Raw genomic sequence first — 21,083 nt, 5'->3', positions numbered from 1 at the left:
ATTATCAGAGGAATGCAAATCAAAACCACAATTAGGTACCATCTCATGCTAGTCAGAATGGCTGCGATCCTGAAGTCTACAAGCAATAAATGCTGGAGAGGGTGTGGAGAAAAAGGAAGCCTCTTACACTGTTGGTGGGAATGCAAACTAGTACAGCCACTATGGAGAACAGTGTGGAGATTACTTAAAAACCTGGAAATAGAACTGCCATATGACCCAGCAATCCCACTGCTGGGCATACACACCGAGGAAACCAGAATTGAAAGAGACACATGTACCCCAATGTTCATTGCAGCACTGTTTATAATAGCCAGGACATGGAAGCAACCTAGATGTCCATCAGAAGACAAATGGATAAGAAAGCTGTGGTACATATACACAATGGAGTATTACTCAGCCATTAAAAGGAATACATTTGAATCAGTCCTAATGATATGGATGAAACTGGAGCCTATTATACAGAGTGAAGTAAGCCAGAAAGAAAAACACCAATACAGTATACTAACACATATATATGGAATTTAGAGAGATGGCAACGATAACCATGTATGTGAGATAGCAAAAGAGACACAGATGTATAGAACAGTCTTTTGGACTCTGTGGGAGAGGGTGAGGGTGGGATGATTTGGGAGAATAGCACTGAAATATGTATAATATCGTATGTGAAATGAATCGCCAGTCCAGGTTCGATGCATGATACAGGATGCTCAGGGCTGGTACACTGGGATGACCCAGAGGGTTGATATGTATGGGGTGGAGGTGGGAGGGGGGTTCAGGATGGGGAACACGTATACACCCATGGCAGATTCATGTTGATGTATGGCAAAACCAATACAATATTATAAAATAATTAGCCTCTAATTAAAATAAATAAATTTATATTTTTTAAAAAAGAAGTAAATTATCATAAAATTTCTTCACTCTTCTCACATAAATTTTTGACCACTGCAAAAGCAGAAGGGAAAGTCTATTATTATTGTTAATAGTCTGAGACATTGTTCATCTCCTTAGAGTGCTAAGGAGCCCAATGTGCTTTCCTTAAAGTATTAATGATTTTTTGTGGTATAAGAAGAAGTGACACCACATTTATTTGCATTGCTTGGAACTCCCAGAAATGTTATCTTTTCACAAATAACAAATAATAATGGATTTTAAAAGGCCTTCAGATAAGAAAAATTCATTTCTGAAAGACCAATCATTTAAAATGCTATTAGCCCCTTCAAGTGCAAGGAGCCCTTGTGAACCCTGACCTTGAGGATCAGAAAAGTCATATTAACTGTTGTTTTAGTTCATGCTGCTCTAATGAAATACCAGAGACTGGTATTTCTCGTGGTTCTGGAGACTAGAAGTCCTAGGTCAGGGTGCCAGCATGATAGGGTTCTAGGGTGAAGTTTCTCTTTCTGTAATTTTGCCTCACAGGCCCAGTTCTTGATTCAGGCATGATGACAGATCTTATATATCTTTGTTGTTTTGTAAGAGCACTAATCCCATCATGGGGATTCAGCCCTAGTGACCTTATCTAAACATTTATTTCCCAAAGGCCCTACCTCCAAACATCATCACATTGGTTATTAGGGCTTCAATGTAGAAATGTGGGGAGGACTATCATTTAATCTATAGCAGGCATAAGGGATACATTAAGAAAGACTGCAGGGGTGGAAAAACAAAGAAAACCGGGGGCAAAATCATATGCCTTTTCCAATATCCAAAATTTCATGCAGCTTGTTGTATATTGAATTATATTCAAAGGAGAATATGGTGAAATAATACCAAGATTAAATCCAGTGTGAGTATGAAAACTGAATCTTTACTACCTTTACTCTCAAGTGTGTGTTCTAATGGGTTTCCCTGGTGGCTCAGTGGGGAAGAATCCACCTGCAAATGCAGGAGACTGGGGTCGATCACTGGGTTGGGAAGATCCCCTGAAGAAGGAAATGGCAACCCACTCCAGAATTCTTGTTTCTGTCCATGAGAAATCCCATGGGCAGAGGAGCCTGGCACGCTATAGTCTACACTGTTGCAAAGAAGTTAGACATGACTTAGTTACTAAGTAACAACAACAAAAAAGGATTTTAATACTTTGGATTCTCCGTAATATTCAGTTCAGTTCAGTTGATTAGTCGTGTTGCGACCCCGTGAACTGCAGCACGCCAGGCCTCGCTGTCCATCACCAACTGCCGGAGTCCACCCAAACCCATGTCCATTGAGTCAGTGATGCCATCCAACAATCTCATCCTCTTTCGTCCCCTTCTCCTCCTGCCCTCAATCTTTCCCAGCATCAGGGTCTTTTCAAATGAGTCAGCTCTTCACATCAGGTGGCCAAAGTATTGGACTTTCAGCTTCAACATCAGCCCTTCCAATGAACACCCAGGACTGATCTCCTTTAGGATGTACAGTTTGAATCTCCTTGCAGTCCCAGGAACTCTCAAAAGTCTTCTCCAACACCAATGTTCAAAAGCATCAATTCTTCAGCGCTTAGCTTTTTTTGTAGTCCAACTCTCACATCCATACATGACTGCTGGAAAAACCAATATTCACATTCCTTTAATTTCCCATTTTGGCCTTCTACTTGTAACAAATTATCCTGGTTAAAATTCTTTTTATTAAAGTTTGATATACTCTTTTGCTTTCTTTACCACTTCTATGGGGGGTATGGAGCTTTACACTAAGTATGAAATAAATTCTTTAAAGAAATTTTGTGGTTTCTTGGCATTTTGGGCAGGAACATGTGCAAATCATTCAGTGTAATCACATTTTACTTGAAAGGCTGTGTGGTATAAGTAATATAATAATTTGACTTGATTGCTCAATCTCCTTTTGTTTTCCTCATCACAGACATTTGTTTATAAGACATTAAATGTTTATATGAGACAAGTAAAGATATATGGTAATGCCAAGAATAGCCTGACTTCAGAAAATAAAATCTATCAAGGCAATTATTCATTTTTATAAACTAAATAAAATATATCAATGAAAATTCATAATACTGTGCATAATTTAATCTATTTTCACCAATGTTTTTATTTCTACACTTAAAATGGTCCAGTGTTACTGCCCAAAATATTGAAGAATGCATACAGTACACGGTAATATCCTTGAAATATTCTGACAACATCTTGAATTCCAGATCCCTTTTATGACTTCAGCGGGTGATTCTTGAAAAACAATGCTTTTATTCCCTTTATAAGCTAGATAAAAATCATACTGAGTAGATATTGAGTTGTAACTGGGGGGAGGGAGAGGTAGGAAGGGAGAAAGAAAGCTGTTTGACTTTTTAAAAGAAGTTTGGAAAGTACAAGTAAACTGGGCATTTGCTGACAACAGAGTAGCAGACAGGCCCTCATCTAATAGTTTTGATTATATTGCCTCTGCATGGATCAGACAAGTCCAGATGATCTAATGGAAGAGAGATAGTAATGGTGGTTTGTCCCCAGGCATGGGATATCATAATGACACAGACAGCTTCTCAAATCTCCATGTACTTTGGTGCTACTTTATTTCAAAATTACTTTTTTCTTTCTTATTGAAGTATAGTTGATTTATAATATTGTCTTAATTTCTGTTGTACAGCAAAGTGATTCTGTTATATATATATTCTTTTTAAAATATTCTTTTACTTTATGGTTTATCATGGGGTACTGTGTGCAGTTCTCTGGGCTATACAGTAAGGCACTGTTGGAATACTCCTGCTGCTGCTGCTGCTAAGTCACTTCAGTCGTGTCCGACTCTGTGCGACCCCATAGACGGCAGCCCACCAGGCTCCCCCATCCCATTACTTGGCTATAATAAAGAATGAAATAATGCCATTTGCAACAATATGAATGCAGCTAGAGATTATCATACTAAAATGAAGTAAATCAGAAAGATAAAGACAAATACCATATATCACTAATATCTGGAATCTAAAGTATGACACAATTCAATCTATCTGCAAAAAATACATTTCATAATAAAAATAAATTAAGCTGGATAACTGAAAGAAAAAAACAAATGAACATATATTCTTAAATGGGGCTTAAAACCTTGACAGCAATATCAGAAATTTCAGTATAAGAAACCAATGACTGAGAGACATCAAATTTCTTCTTAGCTCTACTTGGCCCTTTTTTTATCCCCTGTGGCAGAGGGGTGGTAGGAGACAGTTTCTCAGTGCTTTAGAATGAAGAAAGAATAAGGAAAACTATCTTACATAAATTAATGAGACTAAATAGAAAATCACCTTGATCATTATTTCAATAAAAACTATCTAAATATAAGCTATAGTTATAGTATATGCCATAAAACTGCTACCTATAGTCAGATTCTCTGTATCTATGGGAGCTGCATCTGTGAATCCAACCAAACTAGGATTGAAATTTTATATTAAAAAAAAAATCCAGAAAGTCCATAAAAGCAAAATTTGAAGTTACTGCATGCCAGCAACTATTTATATAGCATTTGCATCACATTAGGTATTATAAGTAATCCAGAAATGACTTAAAAATGTTATGGATATGCAGAAGTTATATGCAAATATCACACCATTTTATAAAAGGGGTTTGAGTATCCATGGATTTTGACATTAGTGGGATTCTGAAACCAACCCCCTGCTGATACCAAGGGGTTGTATTTATCTCTGCCAGCAGGTGACCTTACTACATGTGTGATTGTAACAGCACACATCTGACTGCAAATATCACAACAACTGATAAAAGAAATTTAACCAAGACAATAATAAAAAAAAATAGCTGGCATTTTTTTTAGCACTTTGTATATTATAATCATCATCTCTGTTTACTTTTACTGCCCTCATGATATCTTAAATAGGTATCACTTTTATTATCCGTAATTAAGATGAGAAAATTGAGGCTAATAAGTCTATAGGACCTTGGGCCAGAAAAATCTCCAGATAATAAGTCCACATGTAGATAGGAGTTGTTTACCTCAGTAATTAAATGATTTATTGGCAGTTGATCAGTTTCTCTGCAATTTTCTTGGATTTTCCTCATATGGAAACAATATGACTTCTACAGCTCTAAGAATCAGGTTGTTTATCAATTACAAAAAGGTGATGAAGTTACCTGAGGGTATTTGAGGGAATGGGCTTATCAAAGGTCTATTTAATTCATTCAAGGAGAAAAGCTTTCCTGGAATCTAACAAGTAAATTTCCCTTTTCATCTCATTTGGAAAACTGGATTATGTAACAGTCCTTAAACCTCACTGGCAAAGGAGAAGGAGATTACACCAATTGATTTGGATCGTTAATAATGCACCCCCTGGAAAAGCCATCTTACTTCCTGATTCCTGACCATATCATTATGTAGTTAGGAAGAAAGGTGGGATATTGTTGATTGGCAGGAAATGTGTCTACTCAGTTTATCTACATAAACATTTTTAACTGAACAAATTAAATAAAGTGAACAATGTGATTAACTTGTTATTAATACAGGTATATCTTGTTTTATTGCTTTTTACTTTATTATACTGTAAAAATATTGCATTTCTTTTAAATTTTAAAAATTAAAGACTGTGGCAACCCTATGTCATGCAAGTCTATTGGTACCATTTTTCTGACAACATTTACTCAATTTGTGTCTCTGTCACATTGTGGTAGTTCTCATAAAATTTCAAACCTTCCCAGCAAGAAGATTAGGACTCTATGAAGGTTCACAGGGTGGTTAGTGCATTTTAGAAATAAAATATTTTTAAGATAAGTACATTGTTTTTAGACCTCAGTTCAGTTCAGTCGCTCAGTCGTGTCCGACTCTTTGCGACCCCATGAATCGCAGCACGCCAGGCCTCCCTGTCCATCACCAACTCCCGGAGTTCACTCAGATTCACCTCCATCGAGTCCGTGATGCCATCCAGCCATCTCATCCTCTGTTGTCCCCTTCTCCTCCTGCCCCCAATCTCTCCCAGCATCAGAGTCTTTTCCAATGAGTCAACTCTTCGCATGAGGTGGCCAAAGTACTGGAGCTTCAGCTTTAGCATCATTCCTTCCAAAGAAATCCCAGGGCTGATCTCCTTCAGAATGGACTGGTTGGATCTCCTTGCAGTCCAAGGGACTCTCAAGAGTCTTCTCTAACATCACAGTTCAAACGCATCAATTCTTCGGCACTCAGTCTTCTTCACAGTCCAATTCTCACATGCATACATGACCACAGGAAAAACCATAGCCTTGACTAGACGGACCTTAGTCAGCAAAGTAATGTCTCTGCTTTCGAATATACTATCTAGGTTGGTCATAACTTTTCTTCCAAGGAGTAAGCGTCTTTTAATTTCATGGCTGCAGTCACCATCTGCAGTAATTTTGAAGCCCAGAAAAATAATGTCAGCCACTGTTTATACTGTTTCCCCATCTATTTCCCATGAAGTGATGGGACCAGATGCCATGATCTTCGTTTTCTGAATGTTGAGCTTTAAGCCAACTTTTTCATTCTCCTCTTTCACTTTCATCAAGAGGCTTTTTAGCTCCTCTTCACTTTCTGCCATAAAGGTGGTGTCATCTGCATATCTGAGGTTATTGATATTTCTCCCAGCAATCTTGATCCTAATGCTATATAAAACTAATAGATGGAGAAATATACCATGTTCATGGATCGGAAGAATCAATATAGTGAAAATGAGTATACTACCCAAAGCAATTTACAAATTCAATGCAATCCCTGTCAAGCTACCAGCCACATTTTTCACAGAACTAGAACAAATAATTTCAAGATTTGTATGGAAATACAAAAAACCTCGAATAGCCAAAGCAATCTTGAGAAAGAAGAATGGAACTGGAGGAATCAACTTGCCTGACTTCAGGCTCTACTACAAAGCCACAGTCATCAAGACAGTATGGTACTGGCACAAAGACAGACACATAGATCAATGGAACAAAATAGAAAGCCCAGAGATAAATCCACACACATATGGACACCTTATCTTTGACAAAGGAGGCAAGAATATACAATGGAGTAAAGACAATCTCTTCAACAAGTGGTGCTGGGAAAACTGGTCAACCACTTGTAAAAGAATGAAACTAGATCACTTTCTAACACCGCACACAAAAATAAACTCAAGATGGATTAAAGATCTAAATGTAAGATCAGAAACTATAAAACTCCTAGAGGAGAATATAGGCAAAACACTCTCAGAAATAAATCACAGCAGGATCCTCTATGATCCACCTCCCAGGATACTGGAAATAAAAGCAAAAATAAACAAATGGGATCTAATTAAAATTAAAAGCTTCTGCACAACAAAGGAAAATATAAGCAAGGTGAAAAGACAGCCTTCTGAATGGGAGAAAATAATAGCAAATGAAGCAACTGACAAACAACTCATCTCAAAAATATACAAGCAACTTATGCAGCTCAATTCCAGAAAAATAAACGACCCAATCAAAAAATGGGCCAAAGAACTAAATAGACATTTCTCCAAAGAAGACATACGGATGGCTAACAAACACATGAAAAGATGCTGAACATCACTCATTATTAGAGAAATGCAAATCAAAACCACAATGAGGTACCACTTCACACCAGTCAGAATGGCTGCGATCCAAAAATCTGCAAGCAATAAATGCTGGAGAGGTTATGGAGAAAAGGGAACCCTCCTACACTGTTGGTGGGAATGCAAACTAGTACAGCCACTATGGAGAACAGTGTGGAGATTCCTTAAAAAATTGCAAATAGAACTACCTTATGACCCAGCAATCCCACTGCTGGGCATACACACCGAGGAAGCCAGAATTGAAAGAGACACATGTACCCCAATGTTCATCGCAGCACTGTTTATAATAGCCAGGACATGGAAACAACCTAGATGTCCATCAGCAGATGAATGGATAAGCAAGCTGTGATACATATACACAATGGAGTATTACTCAGCCGTTAAAAAGAATTCATTTGAATCAGTTCTGATGAGATGGATGAAACTGGAGCCGATTATACAGAGTGAAGTTAGCCAGAAAGAAAAACACCAATACAGTATACTAACACATATATATGGAATTTAGGAAGATGGCAATGACTACCCTGTATGCAAGACAGGAAAAAAGACACAGATGTATAACGGACTTTTGGACTCAGAGGGAGAGGGAGAGGGTGGGATGATTTGGGAGAATGGGAATTCTAACATGTATACTATCATGTAAGAATTGAATCGCCAGTCCATGTCTGACATAGGGTGCAGCATGCTTGGGGCTGGTGCATGGGGATGACCCAGAGAGATGTTGTGGGGAGGGAGGTGGGAGGGGGGTCATGTTTGGGAATGCATGTAAGAATTAAAGATTTTAAAATTAAAAAAATAATAATAATAAATTTTTTTAAAAAAAGAAAAAAAAATGGTTGTGAAAAGAGACAAAGAAGGATACTACATAATGATCAAAGGATCAATCCAAGAAGAAGAAGAAAAAAAAAACTTAATGGGCTACACTATAATGTAAACAAATATTTTATATGCACTAGGAAACCAAGAAAATTACATGAATCACTTTGGTGATCCGGCACTGAACCTGCACCATGTGAGATATGCCTGTAATGTTGAAAATAGTGCCCATGCAGAGACATTTTACCTAAACACAATGAAAGAAAGCAGAATGAGAGCAAAATCAAATTCAGTGGAAACAATTAGCCTGTTCCTCTGATGTTTACTTTATAAACCTTCACAAATAAATTTTGAAAATTTATAAAAGGAAATTATTATAACACAATGTTTTACAGACTTTCAGTTCAGTTCAGTCGCTAGGTCATATCCTACTCTTTGTGACCCCATGGACTGCAGCATGCCAGGCCTTCCTGTCCATCACCAATTCCTGGGGTTTACTCAAACCCATGCCCATTGAGTCGGTGATATCATCAAACCATCTCATCCTCTGCCTTCCCATTCTTCTCCCTCATTCAATCTTTCCCAGGATCAGGGTCTTTGCCTATGAGTCAATCCTTTGCATCAGGTGGCCAAAGTATTGGAGTTTCAGCTTCAAAATCAGTCCTTCCAATGAATATTCAGGGATGATTTCCTTTAGGGTGGACTGGTTGGATCTCCTTGCAATCCAAGGGACTCTGAAGAGTCTTCTCCAACACCACAGTTCAAAAGCATAAATTCTTCTGTGCTAAGCTGTCTTTATTGTCCAACCATCACATACACACATGACTACTGGAAGAACCATAGTCTTGACTAGATGGAACTTTGTTGGCAAAGTAATGTCTCTGCTTTTTAATATGCTGTCCAGATTGGTCATAAATTTTCTTCCAAGGAGCAAGCATCTGTTAATTTCATGGGTGCAGTCATCATTTGCAATGATTTTGGAGAACCTCAAAAAATAAAGTCCATCATTGATTCCACTGTTTCCCCATCTATTTGTCATGCAGTGATGGGACCAGATGCCATGATCTTAGTTTTCTGAATGTTGAGCTTTAAGACAAATTTTTCACTCTCCTCTTTCACTTTCATCAAGAGCTTCTTTATTTCTTCTTCACTTTCTGCCATCAGGGTGGTGTCATCTGCATCAGTTCATTTCAGTTCAGTCACTCAGTCGTGTCCAACTCTTTGCTACCCCATGAACTGCAGCACTCCAGGCCTCCCTGTCCATCACCAACTCCCGGATTTCACTCAAACTCACATCCATTGAGTCGGTGATGCCATCCAGCCATGTCATCCTCTGTCATCCCCTTCTCCTCCTGCCCCCAATCCCTCCCAGTATCAGAATCTAAGGTTATTGATATTTCTCTGAGCAATCTTGATTCCAGCTTGTATGTCATCCAGCCCAGTGTTTCTCATGATGTACTCTGCATATAAGTTAAATCAGCAGGGTGACAATATATAACCTTGACATACTCCTTTCCCTATTTGGAACCAGTCTGTTGTTCCATGTCCAGTTCTAACTGTTGCTTCCTGACCTGAATACAGATTTCTCAAGAGGCAGTTCAGGTGATCTGGTATTCCCATCTCTTTAAGAATTTTCCATAGTTTATTGTGATCCACACAGTCAAAAGCTTTGGCATAGTCAATAGAGCAGAAATAAATATTTTTTTCTGGAATTCTTAGTTTGATCTCTGGTTCCTCTGCCTTTTCTAACTCCAGCTTGAACATCTGGAAGTTTGTGGTTCATGTACTGTTGAAGCCTGACTTGGAGAATTTTGAACACGACTTTACTAGTGTGTGAGATGAGGGCAATTGTATGGTAGTTTGAGCATTTTTTGTCATTGCCTTTCTTTGGAATTGGAAAGAAAACTGACATTTTCCCATCCTGTGGCCACTGCTGAGTCTTCCAAATTTTCTGGCATATTGAGTACAGCATTTTCACAGCATCATCTTTTAAGATTTGAAATAGCTCAACTGGAAATCCATCACCTCCACTAGCTTTGTTCATAGTAATGCTTCCTAAGGCCCATTTGGCTTCACATTCCAGAATATCTGGCTCTAGGTGAGTGATCATACCGTAGTGATTATCTAGACCATGAAAACCTTTTTCGTATAGTAATTCTGTGTATTATGCCACCTCTTCTTAATATCTTCATCTCCTGTTAGGTCCATACTTCTGCCCTGTATTGAGCCCATCTTTGCATGAAATGTTCCTTTGGTATCTCTAATTTTCTTGAAGAGATCTCTAGTTTTTCCCATTCTATTGTTTTCCTCTGTTTCTTTGCACTGATCACTGAGAAAGGCTTTTTTTTTATCTCCTTGCTATTCGTTGTAACTCTGCATTCAAATGGGTATATCTTTCCTTTACTCTTTTGCTCTTTGCTTCTCTTCTTTTCACAGCTATTTGTAAGGTCTCCTCAGACAGCCATTTTGCTTTTTTGCATTTCTTTTTCTTAGGGATGTTCTTGATCCCTGTCTCCTATACAATGTCACAAACCACCATCCATAGCTCATCAATCACTCTGTCTATCAGATCCCACCCCTTGAATCTGTTTCTCACTTCCACTGTATAACCATAAGGAATTTGATTTAGGTCATACTTGAATGGATAGTGGTTTTCCCTACTTTCTTCAGTTAAAGTCTGAATGTGGCAAAAACGGTTCATTATCTGAGCCTGGTCAACAAGACCAGTCAGCTCCTGGTCTTGTTTTTGCTGACTCTATAGAGCTTTTCCACCTTTGGTTGCAAAGAATATAATAAATCTGATTTCAATATTAACCATCTGGTGATATTTATGTGTAAAATCTTCTCTTGTGTTGTTGGAAGAACGTGTTTGCTATGACCAGTGTGTTCTCTTGGCAAAACTCTAATTAGCCTTTGCCCTGCTTCATTCTGTACTCCAAGGCCAAATTTGCCTGTTACTCCAGGTGTCTCTTGACTCCCTACCCTTGCATTCCAGTCCCATATAATGAAAAGGTCTTCTTTTTTGGGTATTAATTCTAGAAGATCTTGGAGGTCTTCAAAGAACTATTCAACTTCAGCTTCTTCAGCATTACTGATCGGGGCATAGACTTGGATTACTGTGATATTGAATGGTTTGCCTTGGAAACAAACTGAGATCATTCTGTCATTTTTGAGATTGCATCCAAATACTACATTTCAGACTTTTTTGTTGACTGTGATGGCTACTCCATTTCTTCTAAGGGATTCTTGCCCACAGTAGTAGATATAATGTTCATCTGAGTTAAATTCACCCATTCCAGTCCATTTTAATTCACTGATTCCTAAAGTGTCATGTTCATTCTTGCCATCTCCCGTTTGACCACTTTCAATTTGCCTTGATTCACGGACCTAACATTCCAGGTTCCTATGCAATATTGCTCTTTACAGCATCAGACTTTGCTTCCATCACCAGTCACATCCACAGCTGGGTGTTGTTTTTGCTTTGACTCTGTCTCTTCAATCTTTTTGAGTTATTTCTCCACTGATCTCCAGTAGTATATTGGGTACCTACTGATCTGGGGATTTCATCTTTCATTGTCCTATCTTTTTGCCTTTTCGTACTGTTCATGGGTTCTCAAGGCAAGAATACTGAAGTGGTTTGCCATTTGCTCTCCAGTGAACCACATTTTGTCAGAACTCTCCACTGTGACCGTCCATCTTGGGTGGCCCTACATGGCCTGGCTAGTTCATCGAGTTAGACAAGGCTGTGGTCCATGTGATCAGATTGGTTAGTTTGCAGATTTTACCATAATTCTTTAAGACAGATTGGTGGTGATTTAGTCCTTAACTGGTGTCCACTCTTTTGCAACCCCATAGACTCTAGCCCACCAGAGTCCTTTGTCCATGGGATTTTTCCAGGCAAGAATACTGAAGTGGGTTGCCAATTTCCTTTTCCAGGGGATCTTCCCAACTGAGAGAGTGAACCCACGTCTCCATGTCTCCACTGCAGGCCGATTCTTTTACCGCTGAGCCATCGGGGAAGCCCCATGAATGGATGATAAGAAAATATAAGCTGATTTTTCTGAAAGATAGTACAAATTTACTTTGAAACATCCACCAAATATTTACAGAATAGATTATACTATAATACATATAAACAGCAGTGCAAAAAACAGATACCATAAACCATGTCATGCAAACACAATTTATAAACAGATTATGCATCAAACTAAAACAGTTGAAAGTAACAATAAAACCGTAAAATGCAGAATGGACTAATAATGTTAAAATCATATATAAATGCATTGGTTGGGGGTGGGGGAGTAGTAAAACTGTTGACTAAACTCAAGACTCCTTTTAAACTAAAATTTCTCTTTTCAAATTAAAGCACCTGTGGTATAAGCAAAATGTGTTTTATCAATTTATGTAGCAATAGAGGATGCTGCATGGACAAATCTGAAAAGGTTTATTTTCAGAGGAAAGTGAAAGTGAAAATCCCTCAGTTATGTCCGACTTTTTGTGACCACAGACTATACAGGCCACGGAATTCTCCAGGCCCAAATACTGGAGTGGGTAGCCCTTCTCTTCTCCAGGGGGTCTTCCCAACCCAGGAATCGAACCCAGGTCTCCTGCATTGCAGGCAGATTCTTTACCCACTGAGCTTTCATGGAAGCCCTTTGAGAGGAAAGGTGCATATTTCTTAGGCTTGTTTTCACTTATAGTTGTGCTCAGAAGTTCCTAAGACAAAATGAAAGAACTAGAATACGATTTTGCATGACTTATTTTCTTTAGAAGCATTATAAGAGATGCTCTGTGTGAAAAAGCAAGTGTTATAAGACTCACAGAGCATTCTGTAGTTGAAATTCCATAATTGATAGGATTGTAGTAGCCATTTTAGTCTCTCTTGTCCAAAGAGAAGAGTTACTTAGGGCCTTGTACAACTCCCATGGGGATCTGAGCTGCTAGCACAGGCACACTGGCTTTGGTGGTGATGCCAGTAGGTGAGGCATTGCAGGATGCCTCAGAGTCCATGGAGGAGCCAGGATTCTGGGTCTCTGGGGATTCTAGGTCTCACTGGAATCATTCAAGCAGGGAAGACTGATGGATTGCAGTGGTGCCTGGGCCCCCTTATGGGGCACAGAAGCAGTGCAGCCCTCTGCATGGCAGGTCTAAGCCTGAACAGGTTGGGATAGGGAGTGGGGGCAGCAGCTTTTGTCCCAGGGATGGTGAGATGCCTGCTCACTTGACCCCATAGAACAGAGTACAGCAGTGACTTGCATCCATGAGGCAGAACTCAGCACAACATCTACATCATCCCTGAGGAGGGGATACAGGAGTTGGGGCTCTAGGCTCTGACAGTTTTGTTCAGTGTCAGTGAAGACTGCAGGGGTCATCAGTACAAAGGCTCGGAGAAGTCCATAGCAGTAACGAGGATATTTGCATTCTACAGACTTTTTCCCTGTGTGGCAAAATTCCTCTGAGAGGATATCCCTGGCACTGAGATGCTCTGTTGAGGGACAGGTTGAGCAGGCTCATTTCCTGTCATGTAGTACACTCTGAGGCTCCATGGACTGTAGCCCACCAGGCTCTTCTGTTCATGGGATTTTTTTCAGGCAAGAGTAGAGGGAAGGGTTGCCGTTTCCTCCTCCAAGGGACCTTCTGGAGAATGCTATGAGGCAGGTAAAAAAATTTTCTGTGTGGCCATCTTTTCTTTGTGTGCATCAGGGTTTCTGCTCCTTCTTCATTGTTTGAAGTTTTTCCAGAGGTATTTTCATTGTTTTTTATTTGTTTTTGTTTTTTATTTGGCAGTGCTGGGTCTTAGTTGTAACATGCAAACTCTTATTTGTAGCATATGAGATCTAGTTTCGTTTGTAGCATATGAGATCTAGTTTCCTGACCAGGGATTGAACCTGGGCCCCTGCATTTGGAGCATGGAATCTTAGCCACTGAACTACCAGGGGAGCCGCATGTCTGTGGGTTTTAGTGGTTGTTTTTGTGGTTTAGGATGGGGGTTAGTGGTGACAGAAGCTTTGGAAACTCCTAGTCCACCATTTTGCTTTTCTTGCCTCCAATTCTATTATATAATGTCTTAATGATTAAAATTAATCCTCTTTGCTAGATGCTTTTCCTTCCAGGTCTAATGGGCAGCATCACCCCCATGGCCCCAGCAGTGGTCCCCATACTCAGCTATTTGGGCTGGCCCACCTACATCATTGTGCAGGGTGACCCCACCTGCTGAATCTGAGGAGGAAACAGCCTTGCCTCCTGAGCTTGTGTTCAAAGTGGCAGTCCTCTTGATCTCTGAATTGTCTTTGGAGTCATTCTTCCTTTTTCTAGAAACATAACACATGTTCTCAGCCAAATAACTCTGTTGTCTTATCCTGTAGAGTCTTAGAAATCAGACATCCTTCCACCATTCTGTTCTATTGTAATCATACATTTTAGTCCCTGTTGGCAGTGTTCCTGTTGGTATAATCGTATTGTTACCAAAAGAGCATGTGGGGTTTGGCTGCTTGCGCTCAAAAGCCAATAAACAGGCCAGGTTGGTGGGAAGGAAAGTTTCCTTTATTTCAGGTGCTGGCAACTGGGATGTGGTGGGGGCAAAGGATGGACATATGTCCAAAGGTCAACTCCCCTCTACCACTGGCAACAAATGGGGCAAGAGCTTTCATAGACAGAAGTGGTGGTGGGGGGTAGGGGGAGATGCAGCTACATGCAGAAACAGCATATTAGCTCTGCTAGTCATCTTCAGATTGGTCATCAGTAGTGTGACCAGTGACATTTTGATTGTTTTAGGTATGGTTAACCTCCAGTTCCAGAATCCTTTTGCTTCCATTTTTCTTTTTTTTTTTTTTTGAGGCCAGTTCTCAGAATTATGACAGCTCATGTCCCTTGCATCTTGGAAGAAAAGCAATGACAAACCTAGACAGCATATTAAAGAGCAGAGACATTACTTTGCTGATATAGTCAAAGCTATGGTTTTTCCAGTAGTCATGTATGGATGTGGAAGTTGGACCATAAAGAATGCTGAGGGCTGAAAAACTGATGCTGTTGAACTGTGGTTTGGAGAAGACTCTTGAGAATCCTTTTGACTACAAGGAGACCAAACCAGTCAATCCTAAAGGAAATCAATTTTGAATATCCATTGGAAGGCCTGATGCTGAAGCTGAAGCTCCAATACTTTGGCTTCCTGATGTGAACAGCTGACTCATTAGAAAAGCCCCTGATGCTGGTAAAGATTGAAGACAAGAGGAGAAGGGGACAACAGAGGATGAGATGGTTAGATGGCATCCCTGAGTCAATAGACATGAGTTTGAGCAAGTTCTGGGAGATGGTGAAGGACAGGGAAGCCTGGAATGCTGCAATCCATGGGGTTGCAAAGAGTCAGACACAACTGAAGTACTGAAGAACATGTCATGGGTACAGCGTGATCATCATGTAGTTAACTTCTTCACTTGAGGTTTCAGTATCTACTAGACGATTCACAGAACATGGCTCAGAATATTATCTATAGACCTTGAGAAAGAATTAAAGGCCCTTGACCATGCTTGCTGCTGCTGCTGCTGCTAAGTCACTTCAGTCATGTCCGACTCTGTGTGACCCCATAGATGGCAGCCCACCAGGCTCCTCCATCCCTGAGATTCTCCAGGCAAGAGCACTGGAGTGGGTTGCCATTTCTTTCTCCAATGCGTGAAAGTGAAAAGTGAAAGTGAAGTCGCTTAGTTGTGTCCAACTCTTAGTGACCCCATGGACTGCAGCCCACCAGGCTCCTAAATCCATGGATTTTCCAGGCAAGAGTACTGGAGTGGGGTGCCATAACCTTCTCCATGACCATGCTTAATGACAACATTTTTATTATTTGGTCTTCTTTGACTGTTTATCTCTGGTTTCTTCATTTCTCATTTTTCTGATTAAACTTATCATTTGACTAAAGTTTTTCACAGGCAAAAGTCAGGAAGAGGACATGTGGGGAAAGCAAGGACTGTAGGGTCCTGATTCATTTCACATCTCTGTTCTGGCTCTAGGTAAGATGGGTGGTTAAATCTGTGGATAATCTCTTTAAGGAGTGATTGTCCAGCCATACTTCTGGTGTCTTCTCCAGAATATATTTTATTACTTTTTGCAATACTGATAGGCTGAGGTTTTGCCAAATCTGAACATTCTGGGGGTTTGGGCTTAACAATTCCTTCAATTTATGTTCCCCCATTAGCATTTTATTATCATCAATAAGGATAAATCACATTTAACACTTTTCTTAGAAATCTCAGCTAAATATCCAGCTTCAACACAAGCAAATTTTAGTTTCCCAAGATCACTAGAACACACTTTGGCTGAGTTCTTTGCCACTGCATATATTGAGGATCCTCATTCCTTCCAGTTTAGAATCACATGTTTCTCATTTCCATCTGAGACTTCACTAGAAGAACCTTTAAAGTTCACATTTCTACCAACCTATGTTCATGATGATATAGGCATTCTTTAAGATGATAGGACCCTTCTTATTGGCTTTCCACTTTTCCTCCTGAGATTTTACCAAAATCACCTTTTACCAGAATCATACTTTATACCCTTATTTCGACCAGCGGTTCCTTCAAGACAATCTAGGCTTTTTCTAGATGGTGATTCAAAACTTTTCCAGCCTCTAATGTTTACCCAAATCCAATGCCACTTTCACATTTTTAGGCATTTAGTATAGCAACCTGCCACTTCTGAGTAAAAAATTTGTATTAACCTGCCCAGGTGTCTTCAAGTCAGGAAGAGAGCCCTCACTATAAACCAAGCCTGCTGTCACCTTGATCTTGGATTTCCAGACTTCAGAACTTGAAAAAAGAACTGTATCTTGCTTGAGCCACACAGTCTATGATATTTTATTATGGCAGGCCAAGCAGAGAAATATACCAAGTACAATGTAAAGTTTTAGCAACGGTACAGACACTGCCTTGCTAACTAACAGAAACCTTAAAGTCATTGCATTGTCTGTCATCACTTGATCCAAGAGCTTAAATGTGTCAATCCTTAAACATGATAGAATTATCATTTATAATTTTGACTAAAGTTGATGATACATTTCTTAGCCTAAATTTTATAATTTAATTATAGGAATTACTATTTGTGAACGGTGTACATAAAATCAAGTTAATGACATTTGTGAGTAAATCTTCTAATTAGCTTCTGCTGATTTCATTGGTAAGTTCTGAGTACACACTCAATGGTCCATGGTTCATGAGAAATGGTCCATGTTTCAGGTTCTTGTACACCTGAAACTCTCAAACAATCACCATATAGTTACCAATAAGGTTTCTGAGTAGAAAATAAATGAAGACATGTATCTCCCTTATAAAATAGAATTTTAATAATAATATGGTGATGGGGGTTTACACTAAATTGTGTCCAACTCTTGCTACCCCATAGACTATAGCCCACCAGGCTCTTCTGTCCATGGGATTTCCCAGGCAGGAATACTGGAATGGGTTGCCATTTCTTTCTCCAATATATTATTTAGCATCACACCATTACACTGGTTCTCTCTTTGTTGGGGAAGGCAAATTACTTGGGTGGAATTAAATAACTCATATGCTGAAGGTCAGGGGCTCTCTGGACATAACACATGGACTACTGATTCCCCAAGATCTGTATACTTAACCCAGCTGTATCCCAAGCTGCCATGGAGACTGCCATATTTCATTTCACATAAACATTTTTCTATTCTGCAGTTAGAGTTCAGATTTTACATGACTAGACATTAATAGTGTAGAGTTATTTCAGCTAACAGAAGAGTCCACTGCAAGCTAGTGTCAATTTGATTTTCATCCAAATAGGTATAAAATTCATTGTCTGTGTTCACCATCTGTGAGGTTCTAGTGATAGAGTTGTAAATAGCTTACAATCCTTTGAAAATAATTAAAGAAAAAAATGTAGCCATTTTAAGAAAAGTATCTTTAACAAGGTCATATTATAGGTGCTATGCTATCAGAAATTTCTAAAGGCAAACTGGACAAAGTAGAAAGAAATATGCAAGGATAAAGTTAGAGTGAAAAAGAAGGGTTTATTAATCTGGGATGTTTGGCTAGTCTTTTGGCTATCTTGTTTTGATCTTTAATATAATTTATCAGCTTTGTACCACTGTATACTTGAACAAGAAGAGAAGTATCTAGAAGATTTTGAGCTACACACAGATTCAGAAGGTTATCACAAATTCTGTTTGGAATCGCTGTTTCAGACTACCATAGCTATTGCCAAGGAATGGTTTGTTTCCTTCTTTGGAAGACGATCCAAAGATCGATTCTTTAAGTTAGACTCCTGTGTTAATTGTTAAAAGCACCTTTTGAAGTTCTTTCTATCAGGGATCAAGGACTGTACTCCCTTGATGTCTTTTCCAGAAAACCAAGTCTCCAGGTTATAGATTTTACAAAGTTTACTTGTAAGCAGGGTTTCCGAAAGTGCAATATGGAGGGATAATGAGAAACAAGACAGAAGACTTCAGGGGAAAGCGAGGATCAGGGGACCAACACTGCTCCAAGGTGAAGGTGGTGAAACTGAATCCAAGCCAGCTTTATTGTACTTTCAGCCATGAAGTAAAGAATATGCAGGGAATTAAGCTATAACTCATGTGGCCTTCAAGGCTAAAGAACAAAGTGATCATTAACCATTGAGTAAGAAACAGTTCAATTCAGTTCAGTTAAGTCGCTCAGTAGTGTCTGACTCTTTGCGATCCCGTGAATCGCAGCACGCCAGGCCTCCCTGTCCATCACCAACTCCCAGGGTTCACTCAAACTCACGTCCATTGAGTCAGTGATGCCATCCAGCCATCTCATCCTCTGTCGTCCCCTTCTCCTCCTGCCCCCAATCCCTCCCAGCATCACAGTCTTTTCCAATGAGTCTACTCTTCACATGAGGTGGCCTAGGTACTGGAGTTTCAGCTTTAGCATCACTCCTTCCAAAGAACACCCAGGGCTGATCTCCTTTAGGATGGACTGGTTGGATCTCCTTGTACTCCAAGGGACTCTCAAGAGTCTTCTCCACACCACAGTTCAAAAGCATCAATTCTTTGGCTCTCAGCTTTCTTCACAGTCCAACTCTCACATCCATACATGACTACTGGAAAAACCATAGCCTTGACTAGATGGACCTTTGTTGGCAAAGTAATAATAAATCAGTAACTAAGACTAATATTCTCATCTATAGATTTTCCACCAGATATGTAAAACATGTGACTCTGAGGCCCCAGTTGAGAAACAGTCTGGGGTTGGTTTTCCAACCCCAGGATCATATCTAGTTTTCAAGACTATGAACTGTTCCCTCTGGACTTGTTCCAAGAGTCTTATGCCTGATAGCATCCGATTATCAATAATTTCTTTTGTGGCCCTTGCTGAGGCCTGCTTTTCTTTTATTCTTCCTGTCTCCTACATTACTTAGGAGGGTGTTGGATAAAGATGATCATATCTGTTGATGATAAGAATGGGGATACTCTTGAGAGTCCCTTGGACTGTAAGGAGATCCAACCAGTCCATCCTAAAGAAAATCAGTCTTGAATATTCTTTGGAAGGACTGATGCTGAAGCTGAAACTCCAATACTTCACCACCTGATGCGAAGAACTACTCATTAGAAAAGACCCTGATGCTGTGAAAGATTGAAGGCTGAGGAGAAGGAGACGACAGAGGATGAGATGGTTGGATGGCATCTTCAACTCAATGGATGTGAGTCTGAGCAAGCTCTGGGAGTTGGTGATGGACAGGGAAGCCTGGCATGCTGCAGTCCATGGGGTCGCAAAGAGTTGGATATGACTGAGCAACTGAACTGATAGTTTTCCTACAATTAAATTGTTCATGGATGAATCACTGGCTGAAGACTATCTTAGCAATTTTGTCAAAATTACCCCATTAGTGTGAGTTAAGAATGGTGACCAATTTATCTTTGTTGAGTGGGTCATTTCATATAAGAACTTAGCAAAGTCCCACTTGAAATACTCCAGCATTATCAGGTAGCCATCAATGGACTGCTAGAGATTATCTTCTTCTAACTTATATCTAGATCTTTTTTCAAAAATTTGTTTGCTTTTATATTGAGGCAAAATTTAGATTTTATAAAAATTTATAAATTTATAAAGTTCTTTTATAAAGAACTCTGGGAACACTCCAAAAGTCAGTGTTTGGAGAGTATCATGGGGCAAAATTCCTTGACCATCAGCTGATCACAATAAATGAATGGGGAGATTCTCAGTCTCTGTCAAGCTTTCTTTGAATAAATGTTAATCTTTAAAAAAGATATTCCTCTTGCCAACACTAGGGTATCTAGATATTTCTTAATCAGATGTCCATTTTGAATGTTATTTCTAATTAAATATGCATTTCTTCAATCATTTAGGCATTGCACACTCATTTTTATTTTGTATAATACATTGTTATACATTTTCTTTGATCACCATTGCCTAGTATATACACTAATGTACATAGTAAATTTTTTCTTTCCCTTTATTCTCAAATTTCATTCCTGTTTAGTTTCATGTCTTTGTACTACTGTGTAGCTAAATCTTCCTCTCATCTTTTAAGTATTTTGATTACCGATAGATTTAAACTTCTTTCTATTTTTTTCTGCACTTTCCTATTACTTTCCTCCTCTCACTTTTCTCTCTTTAGTTACATTGATATATATAGTTTTTTTTTTCTCTTTGTACAGAAACCTTGCTCCTATATAAGTTTTTCTGCTACCATTAAATTCTGAATATATCCATTAAAATTTTACCATATTTGTATGATGCTATTTATAAACTTTCTTTTGTTTCATTCCAAAATTGAATGCTGCTTTGGCAGA

Source organism: Ovis canadensis, chromosome 2 (genome assembly GCF_042477335.2).
Source record: "Ovis canadensis isolate MfBH-ARS-UI-01 breed Bighorn chromosome 2, ARS-UI_OviCan_v2, whole genome shotgun sequence".
NCBI classification, from domain to species: domain Eukaryota; kingdom Metazoa; phylum Chordata; class Mammalia; order Artiodactyla; family Bovidae; genus Ovis; species Ovis canadensis.
Note: the sequence above shows the minus strand (reverse complement) of the source record.